Genomic DNA, 23,810 nt, shown 5'->3' on the forward strand with positions numbered 1-23,810 from the left:
TTCATAGGAATGCAGGCCCATCTAGTTGTTTAGATCAGTTAATCATAAATAATAAAAAATGAAATAGGTGCTATTTCCTCAATGAGAAAAGTTTAAATAAGTCATAATTACCTAATATCATTATGCCAAAGAAGCTGCAAATAAAATAATTAAGGGAAACAATTTATTGGGAGTTTTGTTGCTTAATGATCTCGGAGTCTTTGAAAAGTGATTTATTAAGTTTTAAAACACCTTATCCTTTATAATTTTTTTTAAGTTAGAAGATACTTATTTTTTTTTATTTTATTTTTTATAAACATATATTTTTATCCCCAGGGGTACAGGTCTGTGAATCACCAGGTTTACACATTTCACAGCACTCAACATAGCACATACCCTCCCCAATGTCCATAACCACACCCTTTTTCCCAACCCCCCTCCCCCATCAACCCTCAGTTTATTTTGTGAGATTAAGAGTCACTTATGGTTTGTCTCCCTCCCAATCCCATCTTATTTCATTTATTCTTCTCCTACCCCCTTAACCCCCCATGTTGCATCTCCTCTCCCTCATATCAGGGAGATCATATGATAGTTGTCTTTCTCCGATTGACTTATTTCACTAAGCATGATACCCTCTAGTTCCATCCACGTCGTCGCAAATGGCAAGATTTCATATCTTTTGATGGCTGCATAGTATTCCATTGTGTATATATACCACATCTTCTTTATCCATTCATCTGTTGATGGACATCTAGGTTCTTTCCATAGTTTGACTATTGTAGACATTGCTGCTATAAAATTTCGGGTGCACGTGCCCCTTCGGATCACTACGTTCATATCTTTAGGGTAAATACCCAGCAGTGCAATTGCTGGGTCATAGGGTAGTTCTATTTTCAACATTTTGAGGAAACTCCATGCTGTTTTCCAGAGTGGTTGCACCAGCTTGCATTCCCACCAACAGTGTAGGAGGGTTCCCCTTTCTCCGCATCCTCGCCAGCATCTCTCATTTCCTGACTTGTTAATTTTAGCCATTCTGACTGGTGTGAGGTGATATCTCATTGTGGTTTTGATTTGTATTTCCCTGATGCCGAGTGATATGGAGCACTTTTTCATGTGTCTGTTGGCCATCTGCATGTCTTCTTTGCAAAAATGTCTGTTCATTGCTGCCCATTTCTTGATTGGATTCTTTGTTCTTTGGGTGTTGAGTTTGCTAAGTTCCTTATAGATTTTGGACACTACCCTTTATCTGATATGTCATTTGCAAAGATCTTCTCCCATTCTGTCAGTTGTCTTTTGGTTTTGTTCACTGTTTCCTTTGCTGTGCAAAAGCTTTTGATCTTGATGAAATCCCAATAGTTCATTTTTGCCCTTGCTTCCGTTGCCTTTGGCAATGTTCCTAGGAAGATGTTGCTGCGGCTGAGGTCAAAGAGGTTGCTGCCTATGTTCTCCTCGAGGATTTTGATGGATTCCTTTCTCACATTGAGGCCCTTCATCCATTTTGAGTCTATTTTCGTGTGTGGTGTCAGGAAATGATCCAATTTCATTTTTCTGCATGTGGCTGTCCAATTTTCCCAACACCATTTATTAAAGAGGCTGTCTTTTTTCCATTGGACATTCTTTCCTGCTTTGTCGAAGATGAGTTGACCATAGAGTTGAGGGTCCATTTCTGGGCTCTCTATTCTGTTCCATTGATCTATGTGTCTGTTTTTGTGCCAGTACCATACTGTCTTGATGATGACAGCTTTGTAATAGAGCTTGAAGTCCGGAATTGTGATGCCACCAACTTTGGCTTTCTTTTTCAATATTCCTTTGGCTATTCGAGGTCTTTTCTGGTTCCATATAAATTTTAGGATTATTTGTTCCATTTCTTTGAAAAAAATGGATGGTACTTTGATAGGAATTGCATTAAATGTGTAGATTGCTTGAGGTAGCATAGACATTTTCACAATATTTATTCTTCCAATCCAGGAGCATGGAACATTTTTCCATTTCTTTGTGTCTTCCTCAATTTCTTTCATGAGTACTTTATAGTTTTCTGAGTAATGATTCTTAGTCTCTTTGGTTAGGTTTATTCCTAGGTATCTTATAGTTTTGGGTGCGATTGTAAATGGGATGGACTCCTTAATTTCTCTTTCTTCTGTCTTGTTGTTGGTGTAGAGAAAGGCAACTGATTTCTGTTCATTGATTTTATATCCTGACACTTTACTGAATTCCTGTACAAGTTCTAGCACTTTTGGAATGGAGTCTTTTGGGTTTTCCACATATAGTATCATATCATCTGCGAAGAGTGATAGTTTGACTTCTTCTTTGCTGAATTGGATGCCTTTAATTTCCTTTTGTTGTCTGATTGCTGAGGCTAGGACTTCTAGTACTATGTTGAATAGCAGTGGTGATAATGGACATCCCTGCCGTGTTCCTGACCTTAGCGGAAAAGCGTTCAATTTTGCTCAATTGAGAATGATATTTGCGGTGGGTTTTTCCATAGATGGCTTTGATAATATTGAGGTATGTGCCATCTCTCCCTACTCTTTGAAGAGTTTTGATCAGGAAGGGATACAGTACTTTTTCAAATGTTTTTTTAGCATCTATGGGGAGTATCATATGGTTCTTGTTCTTTCTTTTATTAATGTGTTGTATCACATTGATTGATTTGTGGATGTTGAACCAACCTTGCAGCCCTGGAATAAATACCACTTGGTCGTGGTGAATAATCCTTTTAATGTACTGTTGAATCCTATTGGCTAGTATTTTGGTGAGAATTTTTGTATCTGTGTTCATCAAGGATATTGGTCTGTAGTTCTCTTTCTTGATGGGATCCTTGTCTGGTTTTGGGATCAAGGTGATGCTGGCCTCATAAAATGAGTTAGGAAGTTTTCCTTCCATTTCTATTTTTTGGAACAGTTTCAGGAGAATAGGAATTAGTTCTTTAAATGTTTGGTAGAATCCACCAGGAAGCCGTCTGGCCCTGGGCTTTTGTTTGTTTGGAGATTTTTGATGACTGTTTCAATCTCCTTACTGGTTATGGGTCTGTTCAGGCTTTCTATTTCTTCTTGGTTCAGTTGTGGTAGTTTATATGTCTCTAGGAATGCATCCATTTCTTCCAGACTGTCAAATTTGTTGGGATAGAGTTGCTCATAGTATGTTCTGATAATTGTCTGTATTTCTTTGGTGTTAGTTGTGATCTCTCCTCTTTCATTCATGATTTTATTTATTTGGGTCCTTTCTCTTTTCTTTTTGATAAGTCTGGCCAGGGGGTTATCAATCTTATTAATTCTTTCGAAGAACCAGCTCCTAGTTTCATTGATTTGTTCTATTGTTTTTTTTGGTTTCTATTTCATTGATTTCTGCTCTGATCTTTATGATTTCTCTTCTCCTGCTGGGTTTAGGGTTTCCTTCTTGTTCTTTCTCCAGCTCCTTTAGGTGTAGGGTTAGGTTGTGTACCTGAGACCTTTCTTGTTTCTTGAGAAAGGCTTGTACCACCATATATTTTCCTCTCAGGACTGCCTTTGTTGTGTCCCACAGATTCTGAACCGTTGTGTTTTCATTATCATTTGTTTCCAAGAATTTTTTCAATTCTTCTTTAATTTCCTGGTTGACCCATTCATTGTCTAGAAGGATGCTGTTTAGTCTCCATGTATTTGGGTTCTTTCCAAATTTCCTCTTGTGATTGAGTTCTAGCTTCAGAGCATTGTGGTCTGAAAATATGCAGGGAATGATCCCAATCTTTTGATACCGGTTGAGACCTGATTTAGGACCGAGGATGTGATCTATTCTGGAGAATGTTCCATGTGCACTAGAGAAGAATGTGTATTCTGTTGCTTTGGGATGAAATGTTCTGAATATATCTGTGATGTCCATCTGGTCCAGTGTGTCATTTCAGGCCTTTATTTCCTTGTTGATCTTTTGCTTGGATGATCTGTCCATTTCAGTGAGGGGAGTGTTAAAGTCCCCTACTATTATTGTATTATTGTTGATGTGTTTCTTTGATTTTGTTATTAATTGGTTTATATAGTTGGCTGCTCCCACATTAGGGGCATAGATATTTAAAATTGTTAGATCTTCTTGTTGGACAGATCCTTTGAGTATGATATAGTGTCCTTCCTCATCTCTTATTATAGTCTTTGGTTTAAAATCTAATTGATCTGATATAAGGTTTGCCACTCCTGCTTTCTTCTGATGTCCATTAGCATGGTAAATTCTTTTCCACCCCCTCACTTTAAATCTGGAGGTGTCTTCGGGTTTAAGATGAGTTTCTTGTAGGCAACATAAAGATGGGTTTTGTTTTTTTATCCATTCTGATACCCTGTGTCTTTTGATTGGGGCATTTAGCCCATTAACATTCAGGGTAAATATTGAGAGATATGAATTTAATGCCATTGTATTGCCTGTAAGGTGACTGTTATTGTATATTGTCTCTGTTTCTTTCTGATCTACTACTTTTAGGGTCTCTCTTTGCTTAGAGGACCCCTTTCAATATTTCCTGTAGAGCTGGTTTGGTGTTTGCAAATTCTTTCAGTTTTTGTTTGTCCTGGAAGCTTTTAATCTCTCCTTCTATTTTCAATGATAGCCCAGCTGGATATAGTATTCTTGGCTGCATGTTTTTCTCGTTTAGTGCTCTGAATATATCATGCCAGCTCTTTCTGGCCTGCCAGGTCTCTGTGGATAAGTCTGCTGCCAATCTAATATTTTTACCATTGTACGTTACAGACTTCTTTTCCCGGGCTGCATTCAGGATCTTTTCTTTGTCACTAAGACTTGTCAATTTACTATTAGGTGACGGGGTGTGGACCTATTCTTATTGATTTTGAGGGGGGTTCTCTGAACCTCCTGGATTTTGATGCTTGTTCCCTTTGCCATATTGGGGAAATTCTCTCCAATAATTCTCTCCAATATACCTTCTGCTCCCCTCTCTCTCTCTTCTTCTTCTGGAATCCCAATTATTCTAATGTTGTTTCGTCTTATGGTGTCACTTATCTCTCAAATTCTCCCCTCATGGAACAGTAGCTGTTTGTCCCTCTTTTGCTCAGCTTCTTTATTCTCTGTCATTTGGTCTTCTATATCGCTAATTCTTTCTTCTGCCTCATTTATCCTAGCAGTGAGAGCCTCCATTTTTGTTTGCACCTCATTAATAGCTTTTTTTATTTCAACTTGGTTAGATTTTAGTTTTTTCTCCAGAAAGGGTTTTTATATCTCCCAAGAGGGTTTCTCTAATATCTTCCATGCCTTTTTTGAGCCCGGCTAGAACCTTGAGAATCGTCATTCTGAACTCTAGATCTGACATACTACCAAGGTCTGTATTGATTAGGTCCCTAGCCTTTGGTACTGCCTCTTGTTCTTTTTTTTGTGGTGAATTTTTCCGCCTTGTCATTTTGTCCAGATAAGAGTATATGAAGGAGCAAGTAAAATACTAAAAGGGTGGCAACAACCCTAGGAAAAATGCTTTAGCCAAATCAGAAGAGATCCCAAATCGTGAGAGGGGAGAAAGGGGATAAAAAGGTTCAGAAAGAAAAAAAAAAAAAAGAAAGAAAGAAACAATTAGAAAAAGAAAACCAATAAAGAAAAAATATAAAAGGAAAAAATATATATATATATATATATATTAGATAAACTAGTTAAAAAACGTTAAAAAAGAAAAGGGTAAAAGTTAAAATAATTTAGCAGAAGAAGAGAAAAAAAATTGGCAAAGAAAAAAAAATTAAATTAACTGCAAGGCTAAAGAATCATGGGGAGAAAGCCAGGAGTTCTGTGCTTTGCTTTCTCCTCCTCTGGAATTCTGCTGCTCTCCTTGGTATTGAAACTGCACTCCTTGGTAGGTGAACTTGGTCCTGGCTGGATTTCTGTTGATCTTCTGGGGGAGGGGCCTGTTGTAGTGATTCTCAAGTGTCTTTGCCCCAGCGGAGTTGCACCGCCCACCAGGGGCCAGGCTGAGTAATCAGCTCAGGTTTGCTTTTGGGAACTTTTGTTCCCTGAGCACTTTCCGTAGAGTTCCAGAGGACGGGAACGAAGATGGCAGTCTCCCAGTCTCCAGCCCGGAGGAGCCGAGAGCCCGGGGTCCCACTCCTCAGTGCACCCTCAGAGAATAGCACCCAATTACTCCTGTCACCCTGGCCTCCGGCCATGCTCCGAGCTGACCGAGCCTCTGACTGGTTCAAGGTAACCCCGAGCTTAGAGCTCACTCCTCGGCTCTGTCTCTGTAGCCAGCTTCCCCATTCTAATACTTGTAAGCTCTGCGAAACTCAGACACCCCCGATCCTTCTGTGACCCTGTGGGACCCGAGGCCACGCTGACCCCGCATGGGCTTCACCCCGGTTAAGCCTCTGGAGCGATGTCCCTCAGTGGAACAGATTTAAAAATCCCGATTTTGTGCTCCGTTGCTCTGCTGCTTGCCGGGTGCCGGCCCTTCCCCCCACGGTCTATTTTCCCGTCGCTTTGGATTCACTTCTCCGCCAGTCCTACCTTTCAGAAAGTGGTTGATTTTCTGTTTCTAGAGTTGCTGTTCTTCTCTTCGATCTCCCATTGGATTTGTAGGTGTTTGCAATCTTTAGATAAGCTATCTAGCTGATCTCCCGCTACCTGAAGTAGTCTCAGCCTGCTACTTCTCTGCCATCTTGACTCCTCCCTCCTTTATAATTTTTAATTAAGCAATTAAGTACTTCAATATTTGAACTTCAATGTTTCTCGTTTTCTGTGATTTTTTAGTTCATTCTGTTTCTTTTATAAAATAATGAAATCTTTTCCAATAATTTAATGTGTTTTTGTTGCTATTTCATGCTAGGCTTTAAACATGAGGGAAAAATTAACACAATAGCAGCACCCCACTGCTGCTCTGAGATGGCCCAATGAAGCTAGAGAGTATCATGGGGCAGACTGTGAAGAGGATGGCTTTGCTCACACCCACAGAGCTTTCATTCATCAACTCCGCACAAAATTAAACCCCAACTTCATATTCAACTTCATATTACCATACCCACATTTATAATTAGATTCATGGCTAAAATATACATTTTAATGAGAGGTATCTGGTTTTGCTTCCATTTGGCAGGTCAGTGAATTCTAGTAACTTGACAGACAAATGAGGGAGAGTTTATTTCAGGTAATGAGCAGTCAGTGTAAATGCTGAAACAGAGACTCAATGTGAAGTGGAAGAAACAGCATTCTTTTATATTCTACGAAATATAGAGAAACAAGCATGTATGATTCCTACTAGAGGAAATACTTCATGGTGATTGCTGTAGGTAAGATAATTTTAAGCCTGCACTTTGATAACTGCTTTTTTCTTATATACATTCATGGAAACTGAAAGAAGATGTGAATGTTGGATGTAAAAAAAAAAAAAATTTACTTTTGTGCATTTATGATTTTAAGTGTGGACCTTAAAGGTCCCTTCTCTAATGTTGGCCTGTGGATGGTAAGATACCTCCTTATTCAAAAAACATGTGTTCACATATTTAATGTTAGGGTGAGATCTGTCAGCCACTCTTCAGGCACCCTGGCAACTAAAGTAATATGACAGAAGGTAAATCTCTCAAATCATGTTTAAAATAGGCTTTCATAAAGTCTTTTTTTCATACCATTTGTATAGTACCAATTGCACTGAAATGTCATTATTTTTAAAATTAACCTCTGTAAGACCTTAAGTTCCTGGAAGACAAGGACTATGTTTTACAAACTCTTTTTCCTGCACGATGACTTTCTTGGGACCTGATACACAGAAGATTCTCCCGAAATATTTATGGAAATGAAAGCTGACAACAGTGTAGATGATGTAGACACAGTGTCAAATAGGCAATTGTCTCACTTAGTAAATGGGAGTCTGGAAGACTGGAAAAGGACTTAGAGATCATTTGAATAAGCTCCTTATTTCACTGATAAAGAACCCAGGAACCCAAAAACGTGATACTTGTTCAAAACCAGCTCAGGATAGTAAAGATCGCATTGACACTTCCAAATTCCAATTACACCAGCTCATGGAAGAAAAAAATGGTGCAAATGAGTATCTTACTTCCAATCCACAAAGGGAAAAACTGTGGGATACTTCTAAATTGAATCATGCCTGGCCATCAGAAGTCCAGTTTTGCAGAAGGCTGTGGGACATGAAGATTCTGCATGAAGAAAAAGGTAGTTTGCTTGCCTCTGATGAACATCTGTTCACCTATAGTACACAAAGTCTTAAAGACATTGTAAATGCTAGTGTGTGTACTTATGCATTTAAGAGGAAGAATGGATAGCAAAAGAGAGCAAGCTTTGAATAAGAAAATATTGCCAAAGAAGTATTAATTATATGAAAATATAAAAATACATATAGCATTCAGACATAAATTTTGACTTGCTAAAAAAAAAGTTGAATGAAAACATTATCTTTACCAACTAGTTTTTTTTTTAATTTTTATGTATTTATTTGACAGACAGAGATCACAAGTAGACAGAGAGGCAGGCAGAGAGAGGGGGAAGGACACTTCCCACTGAGCAGAGAGCCCAATGCGGGGCTCCATCCCAGGACCCTGGGATCATGACCCAAGCTGAAGGCAGAGGCTTTAACCCATTGAGCCACCCAGACACCCCTAGGGTATGTGTTTTATATTTTATATTTTAAAACTTCCATATATATATATATATATATATATATATATATATATATATATAAAGATTTTGTTTATTTATTAGAGAGAGAGAGCATGTGTGAGCAGGGGGTAGGGGGAGGAGAGGAGAGAATCCCAAGCAGATTCCCCATTGAATGCAGGGCCTGATGTGAGGCTCAATCTCATGATCCTGAGATCATGAAATGAGACAAAATCGAGTTGAACCAAGTGAGTCACTCAGGTACCCCTCATATGTATGAATTTTGATCACTATATAAGAGATTATCTAAACAAGCCTTTCTCTCATCTATTTGAACATAAGTATATATTCATTTTTCATTTTTGTTTATTGAATCACAAAGCTTAGAAGGAACTTCTTAATCTCACCTCCCTTTTGCTGTGATAATCCTTTCTTCAGCACATCTGATATTTCCATTTTTTCCCAAGTAGCTTTTGATGTGGGGGCTGTTTTTTGAGAGGAATAGTTTCTTGTTTTGTTTTGTTTTGTTTTTTAGTTTTCCCTGATTTTTTTTTTAGTTTTTTTTTTATTTTTTCAGCATAACAGTATTCATTATTTTTGCACCACACGCAGTGCTCCATGCAATCCGTGCCCTCTACAATACCCACCACCTGGTGACCCCAACCTCCCACCCCCCACCCCTTCAAAATTCTCAGATTGTTTTTCAGAGTCCATAGTCTCTCATGGTTCACCTCCCCTTCAAAATTCCCTCAACTCCATTCTCCTCTCCATCTCCCCTTGTCCTCCATGCTATTTGTTATGCTCCACAAATAAGTGAAACCATATGATAATTGACTCTCTCTGCTTGACTTATTTCACTCAGCATAATCTCTTCCAGTCCCGTCCATGTTGCTACAAAACTTGGGTATTCATCCTTTCTTTTTTCTTTTCTTTTTTTTTTTTTTTTACAGCTTTATAAACATATATTTTTATCCCCAGGGGTACAGGTCTGTGAATCGCCAGGTTTACACACTTCACAGCACTCACCATAGCACATACCCTCCCCAATATCCATAACCCCACCCCCCTCTCCCAACCCCCTCCCCCCATCAACCCTCAGTTTGTTTTGTGAGATTAAGAGTCACTTATGGTTTGTCTCCCTCCCAATCCCATCTTGTTTCATTTATTCTTCTCCTACCCCCTCAACCCCCCATGTTGCATCTCCTCTCCCTCATATCAGGGAGATCATATGATAGTTGTCTTTCTCTGATTGACTTATTTCGCTAAGCATGATGCCCTCTAGTTCCATCCACGTCGTCGCAAATGGCAAGATTTCATATCTTTTGATGGCTGCATAGTATTCCATTGTGTATATATACCACATCTTCTTTATCCATTCGTCTGTAGATGGACATCTAGGTTCTTTCCATAGTTTGACTATTGTAGACATTGCTGCTATAAACATTCGGCTGCACGTGCCCCTTCGGATCACTACGTTTGTATCTTTAGGGTAAACACCCAGCAGTGCAATTGCAGGGTCATAGGGTAGTTCTATTTTCAACATTTTGAGGAAACTCCATGCTGTTTTCCAGAGTGGTTGCACCAGCTTGCATTCCCACCAACAGTGTAGGAGGGTTCCCCTTTCTCCGCATCCTCGCCAGCATCTGTCATTTCCTGACTTGTTAATTTTAGCCATTCTGACTAGTGTGAGGTGATATCTCATGGTGGTTTTGATTTGTATTTCCCTGATGCCGAGTGATATGGAGCACTTTTTCATGTGTCTGCTGGCCATCTGGATGTCTTCTTTGCAGAAATGTCTGTTCATGTCCTCTGCCCATTATTTGATTGGATTATTTGTTCTTTGGGTGTTGAGTTTGCTAAGTTCTTTATAGATTTTGGACACTAGCCCTTTATCTGATATGTCATTTGCAAAGATCTTCTCCCATTCTGTCAGTTGTCTTTTGGTTTTGTTCACTGTTTCCTTTGCTGTGCAAAAGCTTTTGATCTTGATAAAATCCCAATAGTTCATTTTTGCCCTTGCTTCCCTTGCCTTTGGTGATGTTCCTAGGAAGATGTTGCTACGGCTGAGGTCGAAGAGGTTGCTGCCTGTGTTCTCCTCAAGGATTTTGATGGATTCCTTTCTCACATTGAGATCCTTCATCCATTTTGAGTCTATTTTCGTGTGTGGTGTCAGGAAATGATCCAATTTCATTTTTCTGCATGTGGCTGTCCAATTTTCCCAACACCATTCATTGAAGAGGCTGTCTTTTTTCCATTGGACATTCTTTCCTGCTTTGTCGAAGATGAGTTGACCATAGAGTTGAGGGTCCATTTCTGGGCTCTCAATTCTGTTCCACTGATCTATGTGTCGGTTTTTGTGCCAGTACCATGCTGTCTTGATGATGACAGCTTTGTAATAGAGCTTGAAGTCCGGAATTGTGATGCCACCAACTTTGGCTTTCTTTTTCAATATTCCTTTGGCTATTCGAGGTCTTTTCTGGTTCCATATAAATTTTAGGATTATTTGTTCCATTTCTTTGAAAAAAAATGGATGGTACTTTGATAGGAATTGCATTAAATGTGTAGATTGCTTGAGGTAGCATAGACATTTTCACAATATTTATTCTTCCAATCCAGGAGCATGGAACATTTTTCCATTTCTTTGTGTCTTCCTCAATTTCTTTCATGAGTACTTTATACTTTTCTGAGTAATGATTCTTAGTCTCTTTGGTTAGGTTTATTCCTAGGTATCTTATAGTTTTGGGTGCGATTGTAAATGGGATGGACTCCTTAATTTCTCTTTCTTCTGTCTTGTTGTTGGTGTAGAGAAAGGCAACTGATTTCTGTTCATTGATTTTATATCCTGACACTTTACTGAATTCCTGTACAAGTTCTAGCACTTTTGGAATGGAGTCTTTTGGGTTTTCCACATATAGTATCATATCATCTGCGAAGAGTGATAGTTTGACTTCTTCTTTGCCGATTTGGATGCCTTTAATTTCCTTTTGTTGTCTGATTGCTGAGGCTAGGACTTCTAGTACTATGTTGAATAGCAGTGGTGATAACAGACATCCCTGCCGTGTTCCTGACTTTAGTGGAAAAGCTTTCAGTTTTTCTCCATTGAGAATGATATTTGTCGTGGGTTTTTCATAGATGGCTTTGATAATACTGAGGTATGTGCCCTCTATCCCTACACTTTGAAGAGTTTTGATCAGGAAGGGATGCTGTACTTTGTCAAATGCTTTTTCAGCATCTATGGAGAGTATCATATGGTTCTTGTTCTTTCTTTTATTAATGTGTTGTATCACATTGATTGATTTGTGGATGTTGAACCAACCTTGCAGCCCTGGAATAAATCCCACTTGGTCGTGGTGAATAATCCTTTTAATGTACTGTTGAATCCTATTGGCTAGTATTTTGGAGCGAATTTTTGCATCTGTGTTCATCAAGGATATTGGTCTGTAGTTCTCTTTTTTGATGGGATCCTTGTCTGGTTTTGGGATCAAGGTGATGCTGGCCTCATAAAATGAGTTTGGAAGTTTTCCTTCTATTTCTATTTTTTGGAACAGTTTCAGGAGAATAGGAATTAGTTCTTCTTTAAATGTTTGGTAGAAATCCCCCGGGAAGTCGTCTGGCCCTGGGCTTTTGTTTGTTTGGAGATTTTTGATGACTGTTTCAATCTCCTTACTGGTTATGGGTCTGTTCAGGCTTTCTATTTCTTCCTGGTTCAGTTGTGGTAGTTTATATGTCTCTAGGAATGCATCCATTTCTTCCAGATTGTCAAATTTGTTGGGATAGAGTTGCTCATAGTATGTTCTTATAATTGTCTGTATTTCTTTGGTGTTCGTTGTGATCTCTCCTCTTTCATTCATGATTTTATTTATTTGGGTCCTCTCTCTTTTCTTTTTGATAAGTCTGGCCAGGGGTTTATCAATCTTATTAATTCTTTCAAAGAACCAGCTCCTAGTTTCGTTGATTTGTTCTATTGTTTTTTTGGTTTCTATTTCATTGATTTCTGCTCTAATCTTTATGATTTTTCTTCTCCTGCTGGGTTTAGGGTTTCTTTCTTGTTCTTTCTCCAGCTCCTTTAGGTGTAGGGTTAGGTTTTGTACCTGAGACCTTTCTTGTTTCTTGAGAAAGGCTTGTACCGCTATATTCCTCTCAGGACTGCCTTTGTTGTGTCCCACAGATTCTGAACCGTTGTGTTTTCATTATCATTTGTTTCCATGAATTTTTTCAATTCTTCTTTAATTTCCTGGTTGACCCATTCATTGTCTAGAAGGATGCTGTTTAGTCTCCATGTATTTGGGTTCTTTCCAAATTTCCTCTTGTGATTGAGTTCTAGCTTCAGAGCATTGTGGTCTGAAAATATGCAGGGAATGATCCCAATCTTTTGATACCGGTTGAGACCTGATTTAGGACCGAGGATGTGATCTATTCTGGAGAATGTTCCATGTGCACTAGAGAAGAATGTGTATTCTGTTGCTTTGGGATGAAATGTTCTGAATATATCTGTGATGTCCATCTGGTCCAGTGTGTCATTTCAGGCCTTTATTTCCTTGTTGATCTTTTGCTTGGATGATCTGTCCATTTCAGTGAGGGGAGTGTTAAAGTCCCCTACTATTATTGTATTTTTGTTGATGTGTTTCTTTGATTTTGTTATTAATTGGTTTATATATTTGGCTGCTCCCACGTTAGGGGCATAGATATTTAAAATTGTTAGATCTTCTTGTTGGACAGATCCTTTGAGTATGATATAGTGTCCTTCCTCATCTCTTATTATAGTCTTTGGCTTAAAATCTAATTGATCTGATATAAGGATTGCCACTCCTGCTTTCTTCTGATGTCCATTAGCATGGTAAATTCTTTTCCACCCCCTCACTTTAAACCTGGAGGTGTCTTCGGGTTTAAGATGACTTTCTTGTAGGCAACGTATAGATGGGTTTTGTTTTTTATCCATTCTGATACCCTGTGTCTTTTGATTGGGGCATTTAGCCCATTAACATTCAGGGTAAGTATTGAGAGATATAAATTTAGTGCCATTGCATTGCCTGTAAGGTGACTGTTATTGTATATTGTCTCTGTTTCTTTCTGATCTACTTCTTTTAGGGTCTCTCTTTGCTTAGAGGACCCCTTTCAATATTTCCTGTGGAGCTGGTTTGGTATTTGCAAATTCTTTCAGTTTTTGTTTGTCCTGGAAGCTTTTAATCTCTCCATCTATTTTCAATGATAGCCTAGCTGGATATAGTATTCTTGGCTGCATGTTTTTCTCATTTAGTACTCTGAATATATCATGCCAGCTCTTTCTGGCCTGCCAGGTCTCTGTGGATAAGTCTGCTGCCAATCTAATATTTTTACCATTGTACGTTACAGACTTCTTTTCCCGGGCTGCTTTCAGGATCTTCTCTTTGTCACTAAGACTTGTCAATTTTACTATTAGGTGACGGGGTGTGGACCTATTCTTATTGATCTTGAGGGGGGTTCTCTGAACCTCCTGGATTTTGATGCTTGTTCCCTTTGCCATATTGGGGAAATTTTCTCCAATAATTCTCTCCAATATACCTTCTGCTCCCCTCTCTGTTTCCTCTTCTTCTGGAATCCCAATTATTCTAATGTTGTTTCTTCTTATGGTGTCACTTATCCTTCCAATTCTCCCCTCGTGGTCCAGTAGCTGTTTGTCCCTCTTTTGCTCAGCTTCTTTATTCTCTGTCATTTGGTCTTCTATGTCACTAATTCTTTCTTCTGCCTCATCTATCCTAGCAGTGAGAGCCTCCATTTTTGATTGCACCTCATTAATAGCTTTTTTTATTTCAACTTGGTTAGATTTTAGTTCTCTTATTTCTCCAGAAAGGGCTTTTATATCTCCCGAGAGGGTTGCTTTAATATCTTCCATGCCTTTTTCAAGCCCGGCTAGAACCTTGAGAATTGTCATTCTGAACTCTAGATCTGACGTATTACCAATGTCTGTATTGATTAGGTCCCTAGCCTTTGGTACTGCCTCTTGTTCTTTTTTTTGTGGTGAATTTTTCCGCCTTGTCATTTTGTCCAGATAAGAGTATATGAAGGAGCAAGTAAAATACTAAAAGTGTGGCAACAACCCCAGGAAAATATGCTTTAGCCAAATCAGAAGAGATCCTGAATCGTGAGGGGGGAGAAATGGGATAAAAAGGGGTTCAGAAAGAAAAAAAAAAAAGAACTATTAAAAAGAAGAAAGCCGATAATGAAAAAATATAAAAAGACCAAAAAAATATATATATATTAGATAAACTATTTTAAAAACGTTAAAGAAAAAAACGGTAAAAGTTAAAAAAATTTAGCAGAAGAAGAGAAAAAGAAAAAAAAATTGAAAAAGAATAAAAAAATTAAATTAACTGCAAGGCTAAAAAATCATGGGGAGAAAGCCATGAGTTCCGTGCTTTGCTTTCTTCTCCTCTGGAATTCCGCCGCTCTCCTTGGTATTGAAACTTTACTCCTTGGTAGGTGAACTTGGTCCTGGCTGGGTTTCCTGTTGATCTTCTGGGGGAGGGGCCTGTTGTAGTGATTCTCAAGCGTCTTTGCCCCAGGCGGGGTTGCACCGCCCTTACCCGGGGCCGCGCTGAGTAATCCGCTCGGGTTTGCTTTCAGGAGCTTTTGTTCCCTGAGTGCTTTCCGTAGAGTTCTGGAGGACGGGAGTGAAGATGGAGGCCTCCCGGTCTCGGGCCCCACTCCTCAGTGCGCCCTCAGAGAACAGCGCCCAATGACTCCCGTCACCCTGGCCTCCGGCCGCGCTCCGAGCTGACTGAGCCTGCAACCGGTTCAAGGCAACCCCGAGCTGAGAGTTACTCCTCGGCTCTGTCTCTGTACCCGGCTTCCCCGTTCTAATACCGGTAAGCTCTGCGACACTCAGACACCCCCATCCTTCTGCGACCCTGTGGTACCTGAGGCCGCGCTGACCCCGCCTGGGCTTCACCCCAGTTAAGCCTCTGGAGTGATGTCCCTCAGCGGAACAGACTTTTAAAAGTCCTGATTTTGCTCCGTTGCTCCGCCGCTCGCCCGGAGCCGGCCCCTCCCCCCGCGGTCTATCTTCCCGTCGCTTTGGATTCACTTCTCCGCCAGTCCTACCTTTCAGATAGTGGTTGATTTTCTGTTTCTAGAGTTGCTGTTCTTCTTCTCTTCAATCTCCCGTTGGATTTGTAGGTGTTTGCAATCTTTAGATAAGCTATTTAGCTGATCTCCCGCTACCCGAAGTAGTCTCAGCCTGCTACTTCTCCGCCATCTTGACTCCTCCCCGAGAGGAATAGTTTTATTGTCAAAAAGTATTAAATAAAAATGTTACTGATAAATAATCCATTGTTTCCAATTGAATTCAAATCTATCTTCCTGTATTTTACTACTCAAGAGAATTATAATGATTTTTTATAGATATTTGTTCTAAAAAATCCATACTTCTAATGATCCTTAGATTAACTGCTGTACAGACCCAACCCTATGCTGAGCCCCCATTGGGACATTCTACTTTCTTTGTATCTCTGTTAAAGTATGGTACAGTCTTACCAACATAAAATAAGACTATTACCTCTATCCTTTAGATATCATATCCACGTTTAAAAATTTTCTTAACACTTTCAGGCATCTATATCATAGTGTTTATTTATACTGGGTATGTTTTCTTAGGGTAAAGCCTTGCTTTACTAGTTACTTCAAGAATTGGATCACTTTGTGGGTGACACTTCCTACTTACTTGAGAGGTCCCAGTATAAATACTGAACAAAATTTACTTATTTTGATACGTCTGGGGATCCTTCCCAGTGTGCATTCATAGAAACAAGTTTGAGGGATGCATAATTCACAGAGACATTACCTCTTCACAGTGATGGAAGTTGATGGCCTAAATAGATGTATAGCAGGAAAGGCTGGGATGCCCAGAGCTATCATTGGTGTTGTACAGTGTCATTGGTGTAGTGCAGTGGAAAACAGTCTTGAGTAGGGTTTAGAGGAAAGATTTTGGAGTAGTCTTCCAGGCACACAAATCCCAGGTCTCACATTTATACCTGTAGGACTTTGAACATATTCCAAACCAAGTTTCCCCGTGATTTAATTTTGGATAATACCTACCTTGTAAGGTATTCTTTAGGATGACATGGAGAGAAACTACAGAGTAGTTGTTAGAAACAAAAACTTTAACATCAGAAAAGTTTGACTGAAATCTTGTCTTTACTATTAACTAGTTTCTTGACTTCAGCTAAGTTTTGGTTTCTCTGTAAAATGAAGATAATCATAATGTCTCCTTCACCGTATAGAAGTGGAGACTTAAAAACAATGCTGTCACATAGTAAGTTTTCAATAAATGTTGATTATTATAATGACCTCAAAAACATAATGTCTGTATCAAATTGATAATTTGATCTGTATCAAAAAGATAATCAATAAATTATTCTTATTAATCAGTGTCTACCCCTATAATTGTCTATAACTTTTAGACAAAGAATGCCTGACTCAACATAGGAAAACATGAGAAAAACATTTCATATAATGTTGGAAAATGTTCCAGAGTATCAGGTGGCCCTTTAGGGAATTACCTTATAAAAGTAGTGTAAATAAGCTTAAAAAAAAAAAATAGGAGAACTAAAATCTTCGCAAAATAATATGGAGACCATCCTGGAGTTATCTGAATTTCAATTTTGTCTTCTCCATTCAAATATAGGTGCCTTGAGAACAGGGTCAGGACTTCCACAAACCCAGCAAAACTACCTGAATATTAATGCAACAGGTAAATATAAATCTTTAAACTTCAAGTTTTTTTCAACTGTATAATGGTGTTAATAATAATAATTGCCTATTATCTAAGAGTATTGTCGTATCCATAAGAGAACAGTTATGATAGCAGTAATATAAATTACATAACGACTTGTAAATACTGAAGTGCAATATGCCGATAGGTCATTATATCATTCTATGTTTAGGTACTGCGTGTGCATGAGAGAGAGAGAGAGAGAACTAGTATATATATTAGTTGGTCTTCTAGTGAGTTTCTGGTGTCCCAGCATTTCCATGTCCTTAAATTGATTAAGTTAGTGGTTTGAACTGCTAGAATTTAGCAGACAGATTCCTGTAATTAACGTAACCGGTGGGAGGGATCTTAATGGGGAAGGGTGTAATGAGCAGAGTATCAAACAGCAAAGGTACTCCATCAGGCTCAGCAAATGGTGTGGCTGTAAAAACTATTTTGAAATACAGCCAACCAGACCTGTTGAAGTTTTAGCCCTATAAAATAAAGTTAATGTGCTTTCCTCAAAGGGGGTCTGTAAAGCTCTCAACGGTTGTAGAAGACTCTACAGAAAGTACATAGGTGCAGTGTGTTCTAGGTGTGGAATAAATCAAAAATTTAGGCAAACCAGAGTGACACGGAGAGTTCTACAGGGACCAGAGGTAGCGTTCAGTCTTCTGACCCTGAAAATCATATGAAATGAAAATGTGGCTTGCTGGAGTTCACTTCAAGATAAATATCAATGGAAATATGAGGAAGCTTGTGAAAGCAGTTCTCCCACTTATGAATTTTGTTACAGGGATGCTTTATACAGATGATAAATGCAGTAGAAAAGGAAGAACCTAGCTGGGAGACATGCTTTGCATCTCTCATGCAATCTTGCATGCATCTTGTCTGCATGTCTACAAAATTGGGATGATAATAAAAACAATATTGTTAGAAAAAATAAACAGAAAGGGATTATCAAAATATTCCTATACTGCAAAACACACAAAGAATGTAGGGCAGAAGACTTGTGTTTCCACTTAGCATATAGGAAGCCACATGACAATGTCACTTTCCCAACATCAAACAAAGCCACAGTTTTTTTCAGTGCATCAGGAGCCTGAGGTCAATAGACAACCAGGGGTAGATATTTCAAATGGTTACAGCCCCTTTGAGAGAAAAGAGGGTGCACAAATTATTTAACCTTTGGTAGAACACCTAAGGAAGAGGTCACCATAAAAGTGGTTTAAAAACTGATACTTTAATATTCTTAAGTAAATATGTAGGCTACATGAGAATTTATATTTCTTAGAAACTCAAGACAAGCCATAGTGAAATCCTCATTTATTTGCTAGGCCTATGACATGCTAAAATTAAAAACAAAAAGTATCAGGGACTGGATTCAGCATAGGAAACAGTAAGCGAATTTGAAGTTAGATCTATAGAAAATATTTTTACTGAAATACAGAGAAGAAAAAGAGTTTAAAAAAAAAATCAGACCTTCCAGGAGGTAGAAGACGTCAAAGGATCTAATATATGTGTAATTAGAATAACAGAAGAAGAAAAGAAAATGGGACAAAAGAAATATTTGAAAAGATAATGGCCAACTTTCTCCCTAAGTTAATGAAAGAAACCGACCAGAAACTCAGATACCTTCAGGATAAATATAAATAAAACTATAATCAAACACATCATAGACAAACAGATGATAGTAGCCTTTCCATTAGACATGATACAATCCAAAAGAAAATAGAATATGAACATTAAAGTACTGAAAGAAGAAAAGCAATCACCTCAGAATTCTATCCTGAGCAATAATAACATTTAAAAATAAAAATGAATTAAGCACTTCCTTGGACAAAATGCTATAAGAAATGTTAAAGGAAGTTCTTCAAGCAAAAAGAAAATGATACTACATGGAACTGTAAATCTAAACACACACAGAGCAGGATCAACAACAGTAAATGTAGTTAATATGAATTTTTAAACATTGTAAAAATCATTAAAAATAATTAACTGTACAAAACAAAAAGAGAAAAAAAATTGTGGGCTCATAACAGGTAAAATTAAGATGCATGACAGTAATACCCTAAAGAATGAGAGGATAAAGAGGAAGGCTACTGCTGAAGGATTGTTACATTATGTATGAAGTGGAAAAACATTTGAGGAAGACTGTAGCAACATAATGATGCAAATTGTAAACCTGTAGCAACAATGTAAATAATAGACAAGAGGTGTAAATTATAATCCAAAATAAGGCAGAATGAGAGGCAACAGGGAACAGATGAAACAAAACAAAATAATTTTAAAGACTGGGGTTTTAAATATATCAATAACTACATTAAATGCAAAGGTCAAAACACACCAGTTGAAATTTAGAGATTGTCAGAGTGTCAGATGGGATAGATTGACTAAAGGTGGAAGGAGGTAGGGAAGAGATACACCATGCCATCAATAATCAAAAAAAAAGCTATAGTGAATTTATATCTGTCTGAATAATGTCAGAAAAAGTAAACTTCCAAACAAAGATTTTTGCCAAGGATACAGAGGTAAGTTACATAATGATAAAGGGATATAAAAAGGCATAAACATGAAAGGCAAAAGCTGATAGAACCAAAAAGAAAAACAGAGAAATTTTAGACTTGGAGACATTGGCAATCCTTCCTCAGTAATTCGAAGAACAAGCAGACAAAAACCATTAAAAGTATAGATTTGAACATTATCAGCCAACTTAGCTGAGATTTAGAATATTCCAGCCAATAATAATAGAATATACATTATTTTAAAGTACACATGAACCCTCACCAAGGCCAACAATTATATTACTGGCGATTAGACAAATCTTGACAAATTCATAGGACTTAAAATAATGCAAAACATGTTTCCTTAATACAAAACAAACTAGCAGTCAATAACCAAAAAAAATATGAAAATAAGCAAATATTTGGAAATTAACTGACATATATTCTAAAAAATCAGTAGTCAAAATTTTAAAGAAAATTAGAAAATATTCCGAATTACATAAAACATGAAAACAGAGCATATCAAAATGTATAGGCTATAACTAGAGCAGTGCCTAGAGGAAAATATAGTATACTACATGCCTATGTTAGAAGAAAATAAGTATCTATATTCAATAATCTAATCATCCATATTAAGAAAATTGAAAAAGATGAGCAAATTAAACACAAATTAGGAAAAAGGAAGAAAACAATACAAAGTAGCAATCATTAAAATAAAATGACCAAATTATGATTCTTTTAATAGATAAATAAAATTTATAGAATTTTAGAATTACTAATTTAAAAAAAGACTGACAAAATAAAAATAAAAAGAATACCAGAGTTAAGAAACAAATAGGGGGACATCACCACAGATTGCACAAATATCAAAAGGAAAAAAGAAGTATAAATAACTTTAATAATTTCATGAAATGAATATATTATTTGGAAGATGAAAGCCAAGAGAGTGCACTCAGGAAAATCAGTTACAATGATACAAAGTATTACTATACTTACTAAAGAATTTGAAATTTTAGTTAAAAACCTTCCCACGAAGATATTGGCACAGATTACCTCATTTGGCAAATTCTACCAAACATTTCAGGAGGAAATAATATAAATTTCACACAAACTCTTCCAGCAAATAGAAGAGGGTTGTTATTGACAGATTGTCTATGTCCCTGAAAAATTCGTGAATTGAAACTCTAACCCCCAATGTGATGTTATTTGAAGGTGGAGCCTTTGGGAGGTGATTAGGCCATGAAAGTAGAGCCCTCATGAATGAAATATTGTCTTTATCAGGGAGCTTCCATAGAGCTCTCTCATTCTCCCTGTCATGGGAGACCACAATTTAGGAACCAGAAATTAGGTACCCACCAGACACCAAATCTGCAGACACCTTAATCTTGGATTTCCCAGAACTTGGAAACTAATGTTTGTTGGTTAAGCCACCTAGTCTATGATTATTTGTGTTACAGCAGTCTGAATGGACTAAGGCAGCATGTAGTTTTTCCCAATCATTTTATGAGACCTGTTACCAAAACTTGAAAAATATGTTTTAAAGAGATAAAGGACTTATACCCCTCATTAATAAAGATCCTTAAAAAGTAGTATCATGTCAAATCCAGAAAAGGATAATATGTCATGACTAAGTGGAATTGACGTTATAATTCACTAGGGAATAAGGGGTTAAAGGTGGATAAAACTGGTAAAGCAGGTCAAAGGGTCAAAAGGTACAAACTTCTAGTTATAAAATAAATAAGTTATGGGGATATAATGTACAGCAGTAGACTATAGTTAATAGTACTGTACTGCATATTTGGAAGTTGCCAAGAAAGTAACTCTTGAAAATTCTCATCAAAACAAAAAAATTATGATTTTGTGTGGAGATCAATGATAACTATTGTGATCATTTCGTAGTGTACACAAATATCAAATCATTACATTGCACACTTGAAACTAATATATTATATGTCAATTATACCTCAACAAAAAAATTAAACAGGAATAAATATAACAAAATAAGTGCAAGATTTATATGCTTTTAAAAACTAAAAAATTGTCAGTGGAAATCAAAGCTCTACATAAAAGGGATCAGAATGATTTCTTAGAGCACAAAAAGCATGATCAATTAAAAATGCTTAATTGGACTTTATCAAATTAAAAATACCTACTCTGTGGAAGAATATGTTATGACAATGAAAAGAAAAGTCACAGAGTGGAAAAAAATTGTGAAACAAATCTTATAAAATTCTTGTGTCCAGATAGCTCAAGAACTCTTACAACTGAATATTAAGCAAAAGATGTGAACATTCACCAGAAATATACAAATGGGAAATAAGTACATGAAAAGATTCTCAGCAGCATTAGTCATTAAGAAAATACAAATGAAAACACAGTGAGATACCAGGATGCATTTATTAGAATGGCTAAATTTTTGAAAATGGCAAAGAATATCAGATGGTAGCAAGAGTGCTGAGCAAATGGAATGCTCATACATGTCTCGTAAGAATGAAAATGATAGAACCACTTTGGAAATCGGGTTCACTATTTCCTATGAAGTTAAACATACACTCCCAACATGATTTAGGAATCCAGTATCTGAATTTGTCCAGGTGAAATGAAAACTTAAATATCAACTCAAGGACTTCTACATTAATGTTTATGGCAACTTTATTCATAATCACTCCAAAGTGGAAACTACCCAAATTTTCACCGACTCGTGAATGAATAAGTAAATTGTGGTACACCCAATCCAGGAGCACACACTCTTGTTAAGAAGAAAAAAGTGTTGATACATTTAGCAGCATGGATAAATCACAGAAGCTTTATTCTAACTGAAATAAGCCAGACACCAATGACTACACACTGTATAATTTCCTACAGCCTTCTGGAAAAGGCAAAATTACGGGGACAGAATCGAATCGGTGGTTACCAGGACCTGGTGGTTGGGTATCAGTTTGACTGTAAAGAGACAGGAAGGAGATTTGGTGAGGGTCATATAGACAAAGTCTATATCTTGATTTTAGTGGAGGTTACATAATGTTTACATTTGTCAAAACTCCTAAAACTGTACATTTTAAAAGGTCAGACTTTGTGTGTATAAATTGCATATTAATAAACTTGACTTGGAAAAAATGTTAAGAAGTATCAGATTTTAATTCAGGTAAATCGTGGCTTTTGCAGTCACGCTGGTCTTCACAAAGGAATTCATTTTGAATGTCTTTTAACACAGTTTTGAGGTTAAATAATGTGCTGGTTCTTTTATCTACCCCCATTCAATCCCTTTTCCAGTTGGGTTTGACTGAAGGTAAACAAAACAGGAGATTATACTGAGAAAGCAGAGTGAAATTTTGGTGTTTATTTCCTAAGTTCCCTCCTCTGTAGTTTGCTCTTGACTGGCTGTGTCCCTTGAGGAAAGGTCACATTTCTGCCAAGCAACTTTGTCTACCCATATCCCTCTACTTCCCTTTAAGCCTACTTACCTTTAAGCCTAGGGATACCTCCTATTATTGGTTCTGTGAACTCTGCTATCCTCTTTGGTTCCTCTACACCTTGCCCACATTAAATTCTCCTCAAATTATTCCATTTCAACATGCCATCCCTTTACTGTCACAATCCTGACAGATACAGAGGTGAGGTTCAACTCCTGATTCCATCATTTTGTAGCTGTGAGCCCTTGGGCTATGCATTTCACATATTTGAGCATTAGTTTTTTTCATCTGTTAAATATGAATAGTAATACCTCTTCGGCAAGGTTTTTATGCAAATTAAATAATGATACACTAGCTGAAATTTTTTCATTAATATTTTCTCCCTTTCTCATCTTAGTCTCTCCCTTCTATCACTGGATGCATATTCTCTTTCAGTTTCTTCATATGCTCCTGTTTCTACTTTTTCAAGGTAACAGAATTTCCCTATCATGTATAAATGCATAAGCAATTTACATAGGGATATATAATGTACAGAACCCTGTATAAATGGCTTAAATGTTCCATGGTTATGTTCCTGGAATAACCTTGCTATTTCTACTGCTGCAGAACAGTTAAGTCAAACTTTTG

The 23,810-nt window shown here is 37.4% G+C and overlaps 1 protein-coding gene across 1 annotated transcript in view; it reads left to right on the plus strand.

Moving 5' to 3' along the window:
- Window positions 1–7,109: 7,109 nt before the first annotated feature.
- OSTN (osteocrin) overlaps window positions 7,110–23,810 on the plus strand; it is a 60,898-nt gene continuing 44,197 nt past the window's right edge. Inside the window, exon 1 of the mRNA XM_047732990.1 lies at window positions 7,110–7,214. The gene's annotated coding sequence lies outside the window, so the exon portion shown is untranslated. The remainder of the gene's footprint in view (window positions 7,215–23,810) is intronic.

This window comes from Lutra lutra, chromosome 1 (genome assembly GCF_902655055.1).
Source record: "Lutra lutra chromosome 1, mLutLut1.2, whole genome shotgun sequence".
NCBI lineage: Eukaryota > Metazoa > Chordata > Mammalia > Carnivora > Mustelidae > Lutra > Lutra lutra.